General features: G+C 33.3%; 1 long non-coding RNA gene across 1 annotated transcript; it reads right to left on the bottom strand.

Annotated features, from left to right (window-relative positions):
• Positions 1-455: 455 nt before the first annotated feature.
• LOC139503182 (uncharacterized) lies at positions 456-19,926 on the bottom strand. The gene is made up of 2 exons (XR_011659052.1): positions 19,423-19,926; positions 456-1,728 (listed from the first exon to the last, which is right to left on the bottom strand). It is a non-coding gene; the product is annotated as an uncharacterized lncRNA (long non-coding RNA).
• Positions 19,927-21,048: the final 1,122 nt, after the last annotated feature.

Raw genomic sequence — 21,048 nt, 5'->3', positions numbered from 1 at the left:
ATTTTTAGCAATGACGTTGTCAGTTTATTTTTTATCTACGAGTTTAACTGTCCCTTTATTATCAGTCGTCCTTATTTTATGGGACAACATCAAACTAAAGGCTAGAAATAGGAAATCGAAAATCAGACTTTTTTAAATTATAAAAAGAACACACATCTATAACAGAACTTTGCCAAACAATCGCAATAAAGTCGTCCAGGAATACAGAATCACTGACAAAAACTTTTTAATATTACTAACTGGTTTTTGTTTACTCCAAACAAAAACAGGATTGGTATTACGTGTTATATGGTTCTTTTAATGGGCAATGCAATTTTAGATTTATATGTTTCAAAAAACTATACATACATGTACTCGGAGAAACACAAGTATTTACAAGAACTATTTAACCCTCATACCGGTATTAAGAAACTAAGTCAACTGAGTATCAATTCAAAATATTACAAAAGACTCACTTTTTCAAAGAATTTTTTATAATAATTACACATGATGAATGAATATGTTAATGATAGTGCATTTTATGCCACATTTACAAACATGATTTATGTAAATATATTATATCTGACAGTTTGGAACATAATATCTATAAACTACATTTTTCTAAGGCACTGTGCATTTGCATAGGTAATTCTGCATAGATAGTGCATTGTCTATAAAACTACATAAAAAAATATGAAATTATTGTAGATGTGCATATAGATAGTTCATGAAAATGTAAATCATTATAATACTACCATATGGTCATCAGTGGTCAAAACCAAACATTTGTAGACCTTTCAGGTTTTCTATCTGCTTTTTGTATGTTCAGACCACTACTGTATAGGGTGAAAGGGATCATAAAGATCCAATCTATATATTGATTTCTTTTTTCTATGATAATCAATCTGAGCATGAAAATCAAAGATATGCTCTAAAGCGCACATCTGCAAAGTTTTGTAATTTTTGGTCGAAAAGGGGTTTTATAGAAGCAAACCACAATTTAAACTTTGCAAACGATACATATTTCTAAAAATTTGTCTACAAAAACCCCATTTTGAAATTATTTTATGTTTGCCTTCCGTAAAATATTAAAATGTTACAATTATACTAAAATGAACAAAGTTAAACATGCAATGTGTTTATATATTCAAATGATCAGTTGAAAGCTAGTTGTTTGATCTATTTCATGTCAAAATACGATGACATTTCCCGCCAATAAAAATTGGTTATAATTCATACTGTAGAAGGTCTATCAATCCTTAGCATAAACAAACATGTATGAAGACCGTTTATGACTCAGTGTCCGTGCACCGTGCACAACGTATAAATAGTCCATCATGTAAACGTATATTTACGTAGAAAAATTAATGCATCGTTCCTGTGTAAACTGTGAAAACCAATATCAAGGTCATTACAAGTACTACAGTGAAAACTATAGAAACTAAACTTATAATCACTGATATAAGTGCGCGTCTTTCACCGTCTCTTTTGTCACCGTCACTGTACGATTTGGCCGCAGTTAAGGAATAGTACGCAGCTATAGGTCCTAAAATCGGGTTGAAGCATAAAGTCACTAAACATGCTAAAAGTAAGTTGGTGTTAGGAACATTTTCCGGGCTGACGGCGAAAAGTCTTTTATGTCCTTTAGCTTTCTTTTTTCCGTCTTTCGTCGGTTCTTCGTTCTTCTGTATGTCCTTTTCTCCTCCCATTTTTCGTTTTGTTACGTTACTCTATAATCAAAAACCATTCCTGAAATTGAAATAAAATGCATGTAGGATTTTAAATATTTATGTTTTATGCATGAAACGATTGAATGATCAGTTTAGTTAGCGGTGCATCTTTATTATAAGCTCAGATGTGAAAATAATTTTTAGTACAGTGCATTATTTTGAAAAAATCTGAATTACAGTAGTTGAGCAGGATCAGATGATCATAAGACTAGGTTCATCTGAGTTTTATAGGGTTCTTTTATCATGATTTTTTTTCTATGTTTTTGTATGTGGCTGGTATGTTGTTTGTCTTTTTACGACTATATATTATTTATGCTTGCCCCTTTGTACAGCTTCTTATATGTGTTCCGATTGCGACAAAGTCCTCACATGTGACAGGCACTTACAAAGTTCCCGACATGCGACAATCACTTGCAAGGTTTATCATGCAGGACAGATAACGAGAACGTTCCCGACATGCGACAAGGACTTACAATATTAAGGACGCGGGACAGACAACGTGAACATTTCCGACATGCGACAAGCACTTAAAAGGTTTATGACGCAGGACAGACAACGAGAACGTGCCCGAAATGTGACAAGTACTGACAAGGTTTCCGATGCTCGACAAATACCGACAAAGTTCCAGACATGCGTCAAACATTAAAAATGTTACCGACATACGACCCATACTGGCAAGATTACCGACACGCGGCAAACACTGACAAGTATTCAGACACGCGACAAACACTGACAAGGTTTCAGACACCCGGCAAACACTGACAAGGTTCAAGACAATCGGCAAACACTGACAAGATTCCAGACACGCGGCAAACTTTGACAAGGTTCCAGACACGCGGCAAACACTGACAAGGTTCCAGACAGGCGGCAAATATTTGCAAAATTTCAGACACGCGGCAAACACTGACATGGTTTTCGTCGCGCTAAAAATTACTAACAAAGTTTCCGAAGCACGCCAAATACTGACAAGGTTCCGGACACTCGGCAAACACTGACACGGTTCCATCGCCCTCCAAATACTGACAAGGTTTCTGACGCGCGACAAACACTGTCAGCTTTCCTTTCATGTGACAATCACATATGAACATATAGAAGGTTAAACTCGTTAAATAATCTCCGTTAAAACATTAGAAGTGAGGTGTGTGACATACACGTAGGGATACAAATAATACAAATAATACTGAAAGTGACTATTGTATATGCTATACTAAGCCACGGTGAACAACTAAGTAAACAAGAATAAAACACACGTACATAATTACTGTATATTGATCATTGACCCAACAAGTATGTTGATCCTTTCAAACAAAAACAATTATATAGTATGCATGTTTGAGTAATTAATTGCATATTCCAGATCCATCATCGAAAGCAAGATGATAATTTCTACGGAAATCTTTTCTACACAAAGTGTTATTTGACATCAGAAGAAATATTAGCAAATGTTATATACAACTTATTAATTATGAGGGCCGGGATGGAGGCACATGATAGAGAAACAATGGGTAGAATTTAAAAATACAGAATTATTGGTAGAAAAATAAAGAATAGAAGTTAATTAAAAGAATATAGCAATCGGGCATGGACTGCAAAAAGGAAAAAAACGAAGACAAGATTCTGCTCACATCTAGACCAAATGAATACTGGTAACAGGAATAAATATCGAAGCCAGGCTACAATTCAAAATATTTTAGTATTTCACTAACCGTACCTAAGGGTCGAAACAGTGGGTAGGATAGATAAGCATTTGCTTTCTTTTCGAAAAAGTAAAACTGAAGTGTCAAAGGTTTTGTTTTTATTTGTCTTCATACCTATCTGATTAACAAAAAAATACACATCAGGACATGCAATAGATTTTGAGTAGGCTGCTATTTTCTGGGTATGTAGTGTTAGGGCAAACAAAGATGCCAGGCTTATAATTTTATACGCTAGACGCGCATTTCGTCTACATAAGACTCATCAGTGACGCTCAGATCAAAATAGTTATAAAGCCAAAGAAGTACAAAGTTGAAGAGCATCGAGGACTCAAATTCCAAAAAGTTATGTTAAATAAGTCTAAAGTCATCTATTCCCGGGATAAGAACATCCTTAGTATTTCGAAAAATTCAAAGTTTTGTAACAGGAAATTTATAAAAATGACCATATAATTGGTATTCATGTCAACACCCAAGTGCTGACTACTGGGCTGTTGAGACCCTCGGGGACGAAACGTCCACCAGCAGTGGCATCGAACCTGTGGTGTAAATAGTTATCAAACGTACCCGGCTGATGATCTTATACGCCAAACGCGCTTTTCGTCTACATAAGACTCATCAGTGACGCTCAGATCAAAGCCAAAGAAGTACAAAGTTGAAGAGGATTGAGGACCCAAACATAGTCTTGTTTAAGGATTGAAAAGAACGTCGAAATGTATGGCTGGTTTTAATAAGAAGCAACAGATATATTTAAAATACTTAACATCAATAAGACTATATAACAAATATTACGTAACTAACTGCTTTAGACATTTCTCTGTTGTTTTAGTATAAAGACATTAAAACAAGTCTGAAACAGATGTATTTTGTCACGTGGTTTACATTAATATTGTCTCTTGTTTCCTGTAAATCATATGCTGTAAAATGTTTAATACGCTTGGAATCTATTTTCGGTAATAATAAACCAGACATATAGCATGTATATCAGTTAACAACTTAAAACACTGCTATTTAGACATCATTTTTTTAGTTTGATTGTTTTCTTCCATTTTGCAGCATGGTAAATCAATATTGCACATCAAAAATATCAGATCGCTCTTTTATTTATATTCGAGACGTCGGATGTGTAGAATAATAATTCAATTATGATTATTGAACCAAAGTATCTTTAATTACATTTTCGAGATGTTATGACAATGGTTTGGTTGCTTGATGTCTGTATACTGTTAATAATCAACTGGAAACGTAAAGAATGGGCGAAACATTTACTGATACAATTAGAAAAGTGTTCCTATATTAGATATACACATTAATTCTTACTTTAAGTGTTGTAATGTACAGAAACATGAAATTTAGCGACTTTGAAGAAAACACATTGGTATAATTTTAAAAGATTGCCACTTAACCAAACTTTGCTGTATAGAATACACGAAAGGTGTTATCGATCAAACGACAAACCTTTCAATTTCTAATCAGCAAAATGGAGGTTTTTTTATTTTCAACGGTCATCGCTGGATTTCCACAGTCCCACATTAAAAAAAATGCTGAAGTTGGACGTCCGTTTTGCCCCGAATATTAAATCCGATATTGCAGGAATAGCATGTTCTTTGCACGTTAAAAGAACCCTTGTAACAACTTTTTATGGGACTGCTTGTAGCCTGTGATAGCTACTAACTTTATTGAATAATTGTAATATTTAATAAATAAAGTTCGTTGTTTTCCAAATTCAGACAGTATTTAACTAAAAACCAATTAAGACGTAGTCTAATAAAACAATATAAATTCTAAATCACCAATTTCTGTGCAGTCATATGTTATTCAGATTTTATAATTTACAATCTACTCCATGGCTGTTTCTTAAATAAATCTGCAATTTCTATATAATTTGATGTATGTATCCTATGGTGGTGGAAATGCAACTTTCGCATTAAGAAGATCATATTGTGTGGTTATGTAATAGTTTGTGTAATCTTAGAATTACAATAATTACAACAGGAACAACATACCGCTGATATACATAACATATTGCTTTTACATGCAGAGTTTCTTCAGTGTGAATGCTATGTCAGGAATCGTATGTTGAGTTAACTAACTAATCATTTGCAGAATAAAATATATAATATAAGTCCTGAGGTAGATCTAGAAGAGGACACATATATGAGATACATAGTATTTAAGGGGTGGACAGGTGTAAGGAAACATGGCGGAATGAGGGGTGGGGAATGAAGAACCGGGATAATAGGGGGAATAAAAACTATGGTATTCTGGGGGTTGAAGATATTCGTGTGGAAGACGAGAAAAGGAAATGAAGTAGAGGAGGGAAGTATAAGATAAGATAAGAATCTAATCAAGAACCCATAAAGGGCATCATTTTACAACACAATATGATTGGAAAAAGCAAAACAGAAAACTAATATCATACTATAACGTTATGGACAGGATCAGAGCCTAACACAACATGTGTTTATATAACTATTATATTAAATCTTAAAACAATAAAATATTTAAATTACTTCATATATTTTGTTTACATCTTGATCTTATTTCTAAACCTTTATTAATGTAATTTCCTAGGCACACGAGAGTTGGTAAATGCTCATTTGTGAACAGCCAGAAATATTTCTTATCATTAGGTAGTTCTTTAAAATTAGTACAAAAAGTGAAAACTTTATCAAATAATAATTTCCTCTGTTCATCATATAATGGACAATTTACTGTAAAATGGGTCTCATCTTCAATAGAATTTGATCCATGTGATAAGCAGTGATGACATAGACGTTGAGTTCTCTGTATGTATTTTTTACTATATCTATCTTTCTCAATTCTAAGATCATGAGCACTTATTCTCATTTTACATATAGTTCTTCTTATACTAAAATCTTTAATTGAGAAATAAGCCTCCTTTACAAAGTCAGTCTTGAGGTTGAAATAATTTTCTAATTTACTATTACCTTGTGATAAGGTTTCAGATCTTTTGACCAACCAAAATGTTTTAAAACTATAACAAAGTTTACATTTTACAAATTTAATTAATTTATTGAGCTTTGTATCTAAATTTTGTATATCAAGTGATTGAAGTACATATTTCATAGATGAATACTAACAATTAATGTTTTCTGCATCTAAAATTTTATTACAAACATAAGCATCATAAAGTAACCCTTTGTCCAACTTGTTAAGCCTGTGTACATATTTTACCATAGATATAATGACAGAAAAATAAAGAGGAAATCTTGCAACCTCTTATAACACTGCTAAATTTGAGGCTTTCTTATTTACACCAAGAATATACTTTAAATATCTGAAATGTGATTTTTTTCCAAAATTCATTTATGTAGATTAAATCAAATAGATAATCACTTTTTTTCTTGCAAGCAGCAGAGTTAATTTTAAATGAAACCCAAATTTCACTACAATATAATAAAATTGGTTGTATTGTGTGATCATATAAATTGATTGCAGTATCAATACTTGGATTACAAGCTAACATGGATTTTTGTAACTTAAATTTTGCCTTTAAGGATTTTTTTAATAGCTCTTTTTTCCCCTGTTGAAAAAGACCACTAGAAGTAAAGACTATCCCTAAATATTTACATTTATTAACACATTCTATAGCCTCTGTATCTAAATAAAATGATTTATAAGTGCAGGGGTATGGGTTCTGTGACTTTTGTCAAACCCCTCGTACCCTCGTATTTGCAATTAATTGGTGAATGGTTGGAAACTAAGACTAGCACGGGTATAAGGTTAAACAGGTTTGTCGCAAGAGCTCAACCACATCACATCCAATATCCCCACAACTGGGACAGTGACCGAATAACCCACACAAGAAAAAAACCTGTTAAAATCAGTTCGAAACGGCTTGACTCATCAGGTTGGCACGAAGCAAATATAACTATAACTATAAAGATACTTGAATTTTAATCAAATGTTCTAACATTACGTAACGGTATAATGGTAGTTTTATGATAGCCTTACGGAATGTGGTTATAACTGCTTTCATCAGTAAGTCAATGTTAGATTATTCCAAGTTAATTTAGTTAGATCCAGATCCAACTAAACTATTAACAAAGACGACAACATAGCTATTTATCGGAGTTCTGATAAAATGGTTCCGACATTTGACAATGAAATAGGGATTACTAACAGTTCTTAGGACATTGACCTGAAAAAAGGGGAATAAAACTTGCGTAATATGCGGGAAAGAAATCAGGAATCAAAAATGACTTAATACAAACAAGAATTTTTTATTTATTTTTAACATGAAATCCAAAACGCTTTAAAAACTTGAGATATATATTCTTATCCGTAATCGCACTGTGTGAAAGAGAGAATACACAACTTAACACTGGCTTACTTTACAGAAAATACATAATTGTAATGAGTTATACTGCATAATTAAGCTATTAAAATTGCCAAACCATCGGTAATATTGCAATGTTTCAATTTATAATTCCCGAATCATTGTGTGCTCGAATCTTTTCATTTGCTTCGCCTAATGTTGTTTGGCAGCACCGCAAATTCATACATTCATGTACATGTCAGAGAAAAACATCACATCATGCTTCATTTACTTTGCATGTAAAACAGTCTTGAAGGTGTAACTAAATTATACACGCAACTGTAACTCATCAGAGAGAACATCTAAGTTCAAGATGATTAACTAAACTTGGGACAGACGCTGTAGACTTTAAAGGTTAATCCTCAGTCTACTAGTATTTCAAAGTTGAAACCAACACTTAAATTTGTCATGGTTTCCCCTCTGTGGCACCGTTAAAGTCCACAATTCCTCTAAAGTCCACAACACCGCTAAAGTCCACAACGCCGTTAAAGTCCACAAAATTTCCGCTAAAGTCCACAAAATGACCTCCGCTAAAGTCCACAAGAAAACACCGTTAAAGTCCACTATAACATAACAAGTTCCGCTAAAGTCCACAAAAAAGCACCGTTAAAGTCCAAACATTTTTCTTTCATTATCAAAAAACAATTTTCTGTTTTTTACACCCGATATTATAGACCTAATTAAAAGCACGGACTTTTGTTCTTAGAAAGTATATCTTGTCAGCATAAATTATATTTTTGATGAATGAAAATATTATAGTATTTGCTTTATCGATTTAAATGCGATTTTCTATCAATCAAACAGACAACATTTCTGAAAAGTTATCTAGCTATTATACTCTTTTTATTCTTTAGTAAATATTTGTTCATCCACAAGAAACTCCAACATAGCGTTCTTTTTATGTATATTCTGGAGACATAATTTGGAGCCTATATTTGACATACAAATTTCCTTTGCAATATCTATAGAACATAAGTAAGATTTCCATTCAGTGTCTGTTAGGTTCCACAGCAGCCAAAACGGTCCGTAAATCTCAAAAATAGACTTGGATCCATCATGTTCTTGTTTGAAATCAAAATAATGATAAAGAATACCTCACATTCATTCATTTTGTGATGCTCAGAAGATTTCCATCACTCATTGGTTTGCATATAAAAAAGAAGATATGGTATGATTGCCAATGAGACAACTGTTCACAAGAGACCAAAATGACACAGACATTATAAACAACTATAAATTTTTTTTCAACAATGCTACATGTATATATATGTTCCAGACAATATGAGTACATTTGTATGTGAACCCTTACTTCTACGGTCTGAACCATATAAGTATACTGGAGCTCATATGGTTTAGTATGAGGTCGACCATACATGTGCATTTGTCAAATCTATCAAGAGTCAGAAAATGAAATAAAAACTTTAACCAAATAAACTAGAGTCTCTAAAGAGCCGGTGTCGCTCACCTGTGTTTACTGATCCTTTGGACATCATGTAAAATAAGGTTAAAATCATAATTTATAGTATAGGATATCATTAGATACTATAATAATATCTAAGATAATAGCAAAAGACTGCAAAATTTCAATAAAATTACTAACTCAGGGGCAGCAACCCCACAACTGGTTGTCTGATTTGTCTGAAAATTTCAGGGTAGATATATCTAAATCTGATAAACATTTTTGCCACCGTCAGATTTGCTCTAAATACTTCAGTTTCAGAGATATAAACCAAAAACTGATTTTACCCTATGTACTATTTTTAGCCATGTCTGCCATCTTCGTTCGCGGGCAAGGTCATCGAACACATTTTTTCAACTATATACTCTTATGATGATTGTGGATAAGTTTTGTTACACTTTGTTTTAGTAGTTTCAGAGGAGAAGATTTTTGTAAAAGTTAACGACGACGCCTGACGACGTCGGACGTAAAGTGATGAGAAAAGCTCAGGTGAGCAAAAAAGTGACGCTACATTTTTAAGTATAAACTGAGTTCAAAGGCTCAAATTGCAATTGAAGTTATGGAGGTACATACATGTATATTTTGGAAGATAAGTTTTTAGAACATTTAGGAACGTTGTACTTCAAAAACCGTCAAGCCAGTAAAGTATAATGGTCAGAAGTATGTGTCACCTACAATTAGTTGTTATGTATATCATGAAATCTACGGGTATTTTTCATAACAAATATTTAGGAATTATTTCATGTAAGATTTTAATCAAAATTAGTACTAATAGAAGCAGAACTCTCATAGGTTTATTTGTTTATTTGGTAATTTATCTATTTTGAAGCGTTAATTCTTAATTTCTGATAATATAACACAAAGTTTATATCTTATCCAAAAATTTGATTCACACCAAAAGTGACAAAACTAACCGAAGAAACGTATGACCAAATAAACAAATATATATTCAGACAATTCTGCGCCTTTCATCAAATGGTTTGTGAAAATCCACTGTAAATGCCGTCAAATGTATTTTTTTTGCATTCACTTGCCGATGTATTTGTGTGTTGAGAAATCCAGAACTAATAAAAATAAGTGTCTATGAGCATCGGCGGGTGTTGAATGGGATAAAGACAGGATGTGGATATAGAATAAAGGCGATAGGAACGTTTAAATGTATCTTGCATTGAGCCCGAACACCAGCAATTGTTGAACTATCTTATAGTTCAAATGTTATAGATTATGAGGCACCTTTGCTTTATACATTAATTATGTCAAAAAGTGATTATATGCAAAGAATAAGAGAAAATAATTACTTGTTGAATGCAGTCATAATAAATAACAAATTAACACACTTTTTAGAAATGATGTCCAAATTGGCCATCAAGATCAAAATTGATAGAACAAAATCAAATAACGATGCTGTACTTTTTTCATGTATCAAACTGATAAAGAAAATACTACCGAGAAGAAAGGCCCATGCTTTGTATTGTACTAACGGGATAAGAATAACGAATATTATGTTTTTAACAATAAAAAAATTGGTTTGGACTTTAACGGTTCTTTTTTGTGGACTTTAGCGGAACTTGCTATTGTGGACTTTAACGGCGTTTTCTTGTGGACTTTAGCGGAGGTCATTTTGTGGACTTTAACGAAAAGTTTGTGGATGTTAGCGGCGTTGTGGACTTTAGCGGAAATTTGTTGTGGACTTTAGCGGTGTTGTGGACTTTAGAGGAATTGTGGACTTTAACGGTGCCACACCTCTATTTCAAACGTGGGACAGATGATGTTAAATTTGTCAGGATTTCATCCATTTGTGTCAACATTGGGACAGATGCTGTTTAATTTGTAATGTTTCTCCCCTCTATTTCAAACTTGGGACAGATGCTGTTGAATTTGTCATGTTTCTCCCTTCTGTTTCAAACTTTAGATAGACGCTGTTAAGTTTATCATGTTTCTCCCTTCTATTTCAAACTTGGGACAGACGAGGTTAAATTTGTCATGATTTCACCCTCTATTTCAAACGTGGGACAAACGAGGTTAAATTTGTCATGATTTCACCCTCTATTTCAAACTTGGGACAGACGCTGTTGAATTTGTCATGTTTCTCCCCTCTATTTCAAACTTTAGATAGACGCTGTTAAGTTTATCATGTTTCTCCCTTCTATTTCAAACTTGGGACAGACGAGGTTAAATTCGTCATGTTTCTCCCTTCTATTTCAAACTTGAGACAGACGTTGTTAAGTTTGTCATGATTTCTCCCTTCTATTTCATACTTAGGACAGACGAGGTTAAATTCGTCATGTTTCTCCCTTCTATTTCAAACTTGGGACAGACGCTGTTGAATTTGTCATGTTTCTCCCTTCTATTTCAAACTTGGGACAGACGAGGTTAAATTCGTCATGTTTCTCCCTTCTATTTCAAACTTGGGACAGACGCTGTTGAATTTGTCATGTTTCTCCCTTCTATTTCAAACTTGGGACAGACGAGGTTAAATTCGTCATGTTTCTCACTTCTATTTCAAACTTGGGACAGACGCTGTTGAATTTGTCATATTTCTCCCTTCTATTTCAAACTTGGGACAAACGAGGTTAAATTTGTCATGTTTCTCCCCTTTATTTCAAACTTGGGACAAACGAGGTTAAATTTGTCATGATCTCACCCTCTATTTCAAACTTGGGACAGACGCTGTAAAGTTTATCATGTTTCTCCCTTCTATTTCAAACTTGGGACAGACGAGGTTAAATTCGTCATGTTTCTCCCTTCTATTTCAAACTTGGGACAGACGCTGTTGAATTTGTCATGTTTCTCCCTTCTATTTCAAACCTGGGACAGACGTACGAGGTTAAATTTGTCATGTTTCCCCCTTCTATTTCAAACTTGGGACCGACGCTGTTAAATTTGTCATGTTTCCCCTCTATTTCAAACTTAGGAAAGACGATTTTAAGTTTGTCCTGTTTCCCCCAACTATGTTAAACGTCAGAGAGATACTGTTAAATTTTTCATGTCTCCCCCCCCTCTATTTCAAACTTGAGAACGAGGCTGGTAAATTTTTCATACTCCCCCCCCCCCTTTTTATTTCAAACTTGAAACAGATGCTGTTAATTGTGTAATGGTTCTCCTCTCTATTTCAAACTTTGGACAGATGCTGTTAAATTTGAAATGGTTTACCCCTCTATTTAACATTGGAAGAAACGCTGTTAAACTTGTCATGGTTTCCCCTTCTTTTTCAAACTTGTAAAGACGTTGTTGAATTTGGCATCTTCATCCTCTATTTCAAACTTACGATAGATGATGTCAAATGTGTCATGTTTCACCATCTATTTCAAACTTGGGACAGACGATGTTTTTGTCCTACTTTCCCCCTATTTCAAACTTGGGACGGATTCTTTTTAATTTGTTATGCTTTCAACTATTTAACGTTAAATTGTTTCTCTCTTTATTTCAAACTTGGGACAGACGATATTAAGTTTGTTATGTTTCCCCCTCTATTTCATATATTTATATGATTCCTTATAAAAACACATTGTAAGGAGATGTGGTAAAATTGACAATGAGACAATTCTCCCGGATACCAAATGACAAAGAAGTTAGCAACTATAGATCATCGTACGGCTTTCAACAATAAGTAAAACCACGAGCCGCATAGTCGCAAGCTATAACATGCCCCAAAATATCAAATAAAAAACAACTTAAAGGAGAAACTATTCGTCTGATCTATGTAAAACACAATGAAAGAAAAAACAAATATAAAACACAGCAACAATCGACAGCCAGTGAAATACAGGCTTTTGGCCGGAGACAGGCACATAATGGGGCGGGGTTGAACATGTTTTCGCGGTGGCCGATTGAGAAATTACTTTGTATTGCATTGCTATGTTTACTTCATGCATGGAAGGAATATTTAAATATTATTTCCATGATTCATGCGACAACAATCCACTCTATTTGTCGAAGATAAAAAGTAACATTCTTCCAGGTAAGGAACCGGATTCAAAGTTGAATGTTAATGGTTCCGCGCGAAAACTTTACGCAGTGTCGGGCAACACAGAAAGTTTTCTCTTGGCTATTTACAAATGACATTAAACGTTAGCAAATATATATAAAATTATTTACAACTGGTTTTTCCTACTTCCTTTCAGAGCATGCCTTTAGTGCAGATCTGAATCCCTCAACGCTGTTACTGTTGTTGGTAGGTTGTTCCAGTCCCTAATTGTCCTCGGGAAGAAAGATTGGCCGTAGGTGTCTGTACTTGTTCTTTCTTGGAAGAAGCGATTTTTACCTCTGGTCCGGTTATCATTCGGGGTCAAATATTGGTGACGGTCTATGTCTATAAGATCATGCTGGATCTTGAATAGCATGCATAATCTGTTTGTTTTCCTCCGTTCTTCAAGGCTTTCCCACTTTAGATTTTTGACCATATTTGTGACACAGCCAGGTGTTCGGTCTGTGTAGTTGTTATTCACAAATCGTGCAGCTCTTTTCTGTACCTGTTCAATAGGCTACTTGCCAATTCCCGTAATTGACTCTTTAATTAGAGATCCCTTTTTAAGTTGTCTCCCTTATAAGGGACATTAATTTTTATTTAAATGGAGAGCCAGCAGAAAGAGCAAATTTACCTGTGCGTAATGTGAGTAATCTTTATGGTTTTTAAATCTTATAATTACATTAATTTGTTGTTCAGCTAAATACTTTTGACATCAGAAATTATTTTTAATGAATAATTAGTTAAACCGACGATACTTCACTTTCAATTCATCATGCTTTGCATTGGAAAATGCCAATATTGTCCGGTATGGAACCAGTCGACGACTGACAAAGGGAAGTAATTTGCTTAAAAAGTGTGTAATAACAGAATCAAATCGGTAATTGGCAAATGGACTATTGCCTTGATTTTATTTTGGGTGGTTGGGTCCCATACTGTGCTTGCATATTCCACTGCAGGTCTTACCATGGATACATATGCAGCTGCCTTTACAGGTTTTGTACAGCCTTAGAGGTTTCTACGTATAAATCCCAACGTTCTATTTACTTTGCCTACTGTATTATCTATGTACGTGTTTATCCCATGTTAGGTTGTTGCTGATGGTTACTTCAAGATATTTACTTGCTTCCTCTGTGTCTAGAGTATGACCTCTGTGTCTAGAGTATGACCTCTGTGTCTAGGGTATGACCTCTGTGTCTAGAGTATGACCGTGTAGTTGGTAGGATGTTTGTATCACTGGTCGATTTTTTGTGATATTTCTAATGACGAGGCATTTTTTGGCATTAAAACTCATCTGCCAGTCTTCCAATGCTGTTAAGTCCTGTTGAAGAAGTTCACTGTCTGCTTGGTTGGTAATGGTACGAAAGAGTAGGCTGTCATCCGCGAATAATTTGGTCTCTAATGTAGATGCTGTTTCTGGCATGTCGTTAATGGTAGGCCAGGAACAGTAATGGACCAAGGACTGTGCCTTGGGGTATACCAGATTACCGTACAGACAGGTTACCGTAAGACATTTAACGATGAGAAAAATCAAACCCGTATTATCAACTATAAAATGCCCTAATATATCATAAAAAATATGAAACAATTAAAACTAGAAACCTGTATTCTAAACTCTATAATAGAATTTACGAAACACAAATATGACAGACATAAACCAACAGCTACCATTGAATTACAGACTTCTGACTTGGGACAGTCCCATAAATAATGTAGCAGTTAACCATTATTTTAGAGACAGTGGTTATAACTATTTGCCCCAATGTCTCTCTTCATTTTGATTAATACCAAGACCAGTAATATCTTTAATACAAATGAAAATTTGCATGTAGCTAACAATTGTTTGTCCTTTACCGTAAACAAAATAAAGAGTGGGTCGCGCTAATTGGTTATATCATATTTAGGAAATATTTATATAATAACGAGAGTACTGACCAATTACTAAATATCATCATCTAATTGCTAACAAAGTACAACTCATTTACAAGCACTTAACCAACAGGTCTTTATATTAAGTGAATCATTTACTGATTGTAAATCTCTGTGCAGATGATTACGATGATGAAAACTCTCAATGACATTTTATACAATTTCTAATCGTAAGAAATTGATGAATTTTTGAAGACCGATCAATCAAAGTCTGACTTGAATCTTAGTCTGACAAAATATTTATAAAGTTCAGAAAATCGAATGTTGCAATTGGAAATATCTGATATATATTTTTTTTTTCATTTATTAAATGCTTTTACAGTTTATAAGAGATAACTATTGCAGAAGAAAAATGACGTTTTCAAATGCCGAGATTTATTTCTAATAGTAAGCATTAGAATTAAGGCAATATGAAAAATAAATCCTTTTTATCTTAAGAACTTGAAGTGTTGATGCATAAGAGGATGACGTGCACTTCTTCTTTCGTTGTCAAACTAGTCATAATATGAATACAAGTCCACTGCTATTGACTATAAAAAGAAATTATTTGTTCAGATAAAATATTTAATGTTAAACACTCAGTGGCAAATTGCGTGAAACATCATAAAACCAAAAAAGACCGATATTTGAGCAGAGAGTTTGTTTATGTAGTTTTGTTTAAAGAATCGCTACTTGTATTGTATATATATAAAAACACTGGCTAATTTTTTATTCCACAATTATCATGTTTATAGTTTTACGTCATGAGTATTCATGAAATATTTGCCACTGGTCTTTCAATCAAAAACATTTTTGGGAGAATAAAGACAAAAAGTCGTGCTTGATGTACTGATCAAGTAATCAAAATAAACCATAACAAATCAAAGATAATCAAAAAAATATTTTGAAAAAGAAAAGAAAATATGCACGAATGTTAAAAACACAAAAGACGAAAAAAAAAAAAAGAAACACTTACTTGTACAAATATTCTTTTTCTTACAAGGCAACATACATTTTTATTCCGAAAAATCCTTGACATTCGATTCGGATTGAAAAATAACTTTTTACTCTCACTATTTGTCTTCAAGGTTAAATGTTAAATATGATATCAGCACATGGATACATGAATGATCTTCGTCAAATTATGACAATTGCATTAATCAGAAAGAGGCTACACGTGCCAAATTAATTCCGTTCTCTCATCAATCTAACTGGTGCAACCCCCTTAGACAAATTCATTACACCTGTTCGCACTATCTACAAGTATCGTTCACTTCATTTAGGAATTGTACCAACGTATTTTTTTTATGATATAGTCATATATATAGTTTAAATGTTTTATTAATATACATGCTTACATACATTCGGTGTAATTAATTCAGTGTAGTTTACTCTATACAATGTAATTGTTTCATTGTGACGTATTTTATAGGATTTATGCAGCAATCAATTTGCAACAAAGTAAATATCTATATGTATTGATCTTGGAGAAAGTTTCTCAATGTTTTGACAGCTTCAAAGATATAGTTTAGCACTTTGGCGATAAAACCGTCAAATGCATCAGATAGGAAGGTAAGAAGAGATCAAGGACAAACGTGTACATTTTAAACCAACCGAAAGATTTAATTCGGAAATGCATAAGCTTGATCTTGAATTATATTTCACATAGCCGTATTTGATGTGTTTGAAAACAAATCCCTCTTTTAATTACTAGTTTTATTAGCTTATTGAAGTCATTTTAAGGTTCCGGTATTTTAAGACATTATTTTGAATACGATGAAAGATATGAACAATCCAGAAACATGTAAAATAAAATACCATACAGCACAAAGCAACAAAAAAAAATAGAACAATAACTTAAGTAAGTTGGATGTATTCTAGTCCGAGATTACTCTGACATCCAACTGCTGTTTTGCCAGACAAGCTGGGGTCAAACTTCCTAAAACTCATTATGCTCTTATACGAATGGTAAAGGTTTAACTTTACAGTGAGAGCAGGGTAATGCTATAACTAAGAGATTCTCCTTAAACTGACATTATGCATCATTTTTTGGGAAACATATAAGTTAGTTAAAAAAAAGGGGGGAATTGTAGCAAGTCTAGGCGCTACCCGATTGGATTTCAAATTTTTTACGATTGATTAATGTTTGCGAAACGGCAAGTGGCAAAGTATTTCATGGATGTTCAGGACGACAGTAAATTACGATATATAAACCACCTTCAAATGACTATGAACAGTATACATTTAACTTGCAAAACGTCTAGTGGCAAAGTATTTCATGGATGGTCAGGACGAAAACAAATTACGATATATAAACCACCTTCAAATGGCTATATGAACAGTATACATTTAACTTGCAAAACGTCTAGTGGCAAGTATTTCATGGATGTTACGGACGACAGTAAATTACGATATATAAACCACCTTTAAATGACAATGATCAGTATACAATTAACTTGTAAAACGGCAAGTGGCAAGTATTTCATCATGGATGTTCAGGATGACAGTAAATTACGATATATAAACCACCTTCAAATGACTATGAACAGTATACACGATTAACTTGCAAAACGTCTAGTGGCAAGTATTTCATGGATGTTCAGGACGACAGTAAATTACGATACATAGACCACCTTCAAATGACTATGAACAGTATACGAAGTATGATCAAATAACTAGAAATAAGAAGATTTGGTATGAGTGCCAATAAGACAATTCTCCTTCCAAGTCACAATTTGTTAAAGTAACACATTATAGCATGTATAGGTCAAAGTAAGGTCTTTAAAACGGAGCCTTGGCTCACACCGAACCAAGCTGTTTACAGACACGTATCATAAACATCCAGTGGCAAGTAGTTCATAGACGTTTAGGACGACGATACATAAACCCCCTTCAAATGACTATGATCTCAGGGATATCAGATAACTAAGCTGTTTACAGACACGATCTCAGGGATATCAGATAACTAAGCTGTTTACAGACACGATCTCAGGGATATCAGATAACTAAGCTGTTTACAGACACGATCTCAGGGATATCAGATAACTAAGCTGTTTACAGACACGATCTCAGGGATATCAGATAACTAAGCTGTTTACAGACACGATCTCAGGGATATCAGATAACTAAGCTGTTTACAGACACGTGTCATATTGTTCTATTTTTATTGGTATTTGATTGGATCTATATTGACGTGTAAACTAGCAGCGACCCCTGTGGAATGTGGAAGTTAATTACACCTATTATATTATTATTGAGATATAACTTATGGCATCAGACACATAAAAACATAATGCAACTATTCTGATTTTGCTTATTAAGATAATGTTACTGTGTATTATAGATGAGGTCTGGATTTAATAGTTCTTTTGTGCCCTTGTCGTGACCTGAAGATATTCCCATTTTCCATGTTAAAAACCGCCTCTGAATCAAAGATACTAGGATTGCCGCTTCCCAAAAACATCGTTTTGTCCCGTATAAACCAGTAGTTCTGCAGTTAAAAGATTTATAGAGCTTATTTTAATTCAATCTATCAATCTTTTGAACTAACCTCCAAGATTTAACCCTTTACATAAATTGAATGTGGACGTTTTTTTGATACTCTAATTAGATCCCGTTAAATTTTATGCAATTAAACATTCGTTTGTCTTACTTTTTCCGTCATCTTGGTTTGTTTTTTCATTGGGTGGAGGGGGTAAATGGGGACGCATTATAAATGTTGGTCTAGGCCATATAGTTACGTTGACAAAATTTAATTATAGGACGAAGAACGTATGTTATATTACAGTCAACATAAATTTAGGGGTATCTGCACGTTCAAAATTATTGGTTGTTGCTTAACACCAGTGGCAGATATTTCATGTATGATCAGGACGATCAAAATGAGTTGTATTCTCAACTAAATCTATTTTCATAAACTTTTTATCTGAAGTTACATATTTGAACCAAGAAAAAATATTTCCAAAAATATAATAAAATATTTAACGACCATGACGACAAATTAGAATAATTATGTTTTCCTTTTCACATGGATACTTTTTCTTACTTTAATCGGTTATTGCGACTATATTTTGCTGTTTAAATTATGAACATAGTTCTTTATGATAAAAAATATTATTCATTATAAACAACATAGAACAATACCTCCGACAATGTTCGAGAAGAAGCAGAGATTTTGTTCATAGAAATAAACCAAAAAAATATTTAAGAAATTTAAAGATAAAAACAAATATAAAACAATACGTATAATTGTAAAACTAATTTTCAAATATCAAAATCTGCATTTGATTAATTACAAAACAAACGTTTCAAATATCAATAGTAAAATGATTATTTGCCTTTACCTATTTATCTGGTTAAATCCCTTGTATAACCAACAATCAACAGATCCATTTCTTTGCTTGTTTTACTTCCGCGTGAAGATGTTGATGTCTCTGCAGGGAATCAACACTATACTGCCAATACTTCGCGTACACATAGATATTAAAAACATATTAATAGTTACGTAATTTGACTGATCGGTAGATACATCAATGTGCTTACTAAAATAACTATAAAAGCTTATCGGTTTTATGCTATTTGATATTTTACAAGCTAGATCATTAATTGTCGCATGCAAGAAAGACAACAGCTTGCATGAATGAAAGCTGAAATTGAGGCTGAAATGGTATATATATATAAATCTGGTTAAAAGCTTCATGTGTGCTGACAATAATTCACAATAATATGACGTAACGAGATTTGGGATGCAGTCAAACACGTTTGGTATTATCAGATCTAATAACACGTGGCTCCAAAATGCAGATGGCGTTGTAAAAAATCTGTTCTCGGCAGGTGATAATGTTCTTGCAGCGTGCATAGAATAGAACATGCAGTACTTGTAATTACCCATGAAAACATTGTATATAGATTTAACTTCAAAACAAAACAATTAACACTTTTAAAGGTCGATGATTAAGAAAACTACGTAATATTTGACATTTTCTTATTTTCTTATTCCATGTTTTACATCATCATCATGTTAGAATTCATGCATGCAGGGCTTTGGTATAGACATTTTTTTTTTTTATAGCATATGGTTTTTTTTCTACCATTCCCTGTTGATAAATTAAGAAATGACTATAAGTAACTCGCTTGCAAATCCCTTGGACAAAGTCACAAGTTGACCTGAGCTGAATTTGACTGTAATTTATAAGTCCCATTTGCTCATACATGCAGTCGCTCATGTTTCAATGTTTTCTTTTTTTTTGGGGAGTTTAAGCGTTCCTGCTATAGGTAAATCCAAATAAGCAATTCGCACACACGAACAAATTATTTTCATTTAAAAAGTGTGAAAGTATGGAACGCACATGAATTAACAAAATTGTCAACTAATAAAATGAAATTTCAGTTCAATGTATTTGTTAAACTTTTTAAACGTTTGTATTTTAGCAACCACGCACACTCAATTGTAGTGCAGTGCTTTGGTATTGACATTTTTTATAACATTTTTCTTCTCCTTAAATTCACCGTTGATAAATTAACACGTACTAAAAAACTCTCTTATAAATCCCGCGGACAAGGTTGACCTTAGATGACTTTCGACTATGATTTGTAGGTTCCATTTGTTCAAGATTGGCTTATTAATTTTAACCCTAATAAGACAAAGGCTATGATATTCTCCTGCCATACTTCCCCAGATGATATTGAAATAGAATTTCAAAACCAATTAGTAGAATTTGTCTCCTGTCATAAACACTTAGGGATTACTTTTGATTCCAATGGTAAATTCCATACACATATAGAAAATATTTTAAAGTGTGCAAGCACAAGATTAAATGTTCTTAAAAAATTGAAATATGTATTGAATAGAAATTATCTTGCTCGTATATATTTAACTTTTATAAGACCCTTTATGGAATATGCATGTGAGTTATGGGATGGTTGTACTCAACAAGAAGCCGACAATTTAGAACATGTTCAGTTAGAAG

Source organism: Mytilus edulis, chromosome 14 (assembly GCF_963676685.1).
Source record: "Mytilus edulis chromosome 14, xbMytEdul2.2, whole genome shotgun sequence".
Lineage (NCBI taxonomy): Eukaryota > Metazoa > Mollusca > Bivalvia > Mytilida > Mytilidae > Mytilus > Mytilus edulis.
This window is presented reverse-complemented; position numbering and strand designations above follow the sequence as displayed.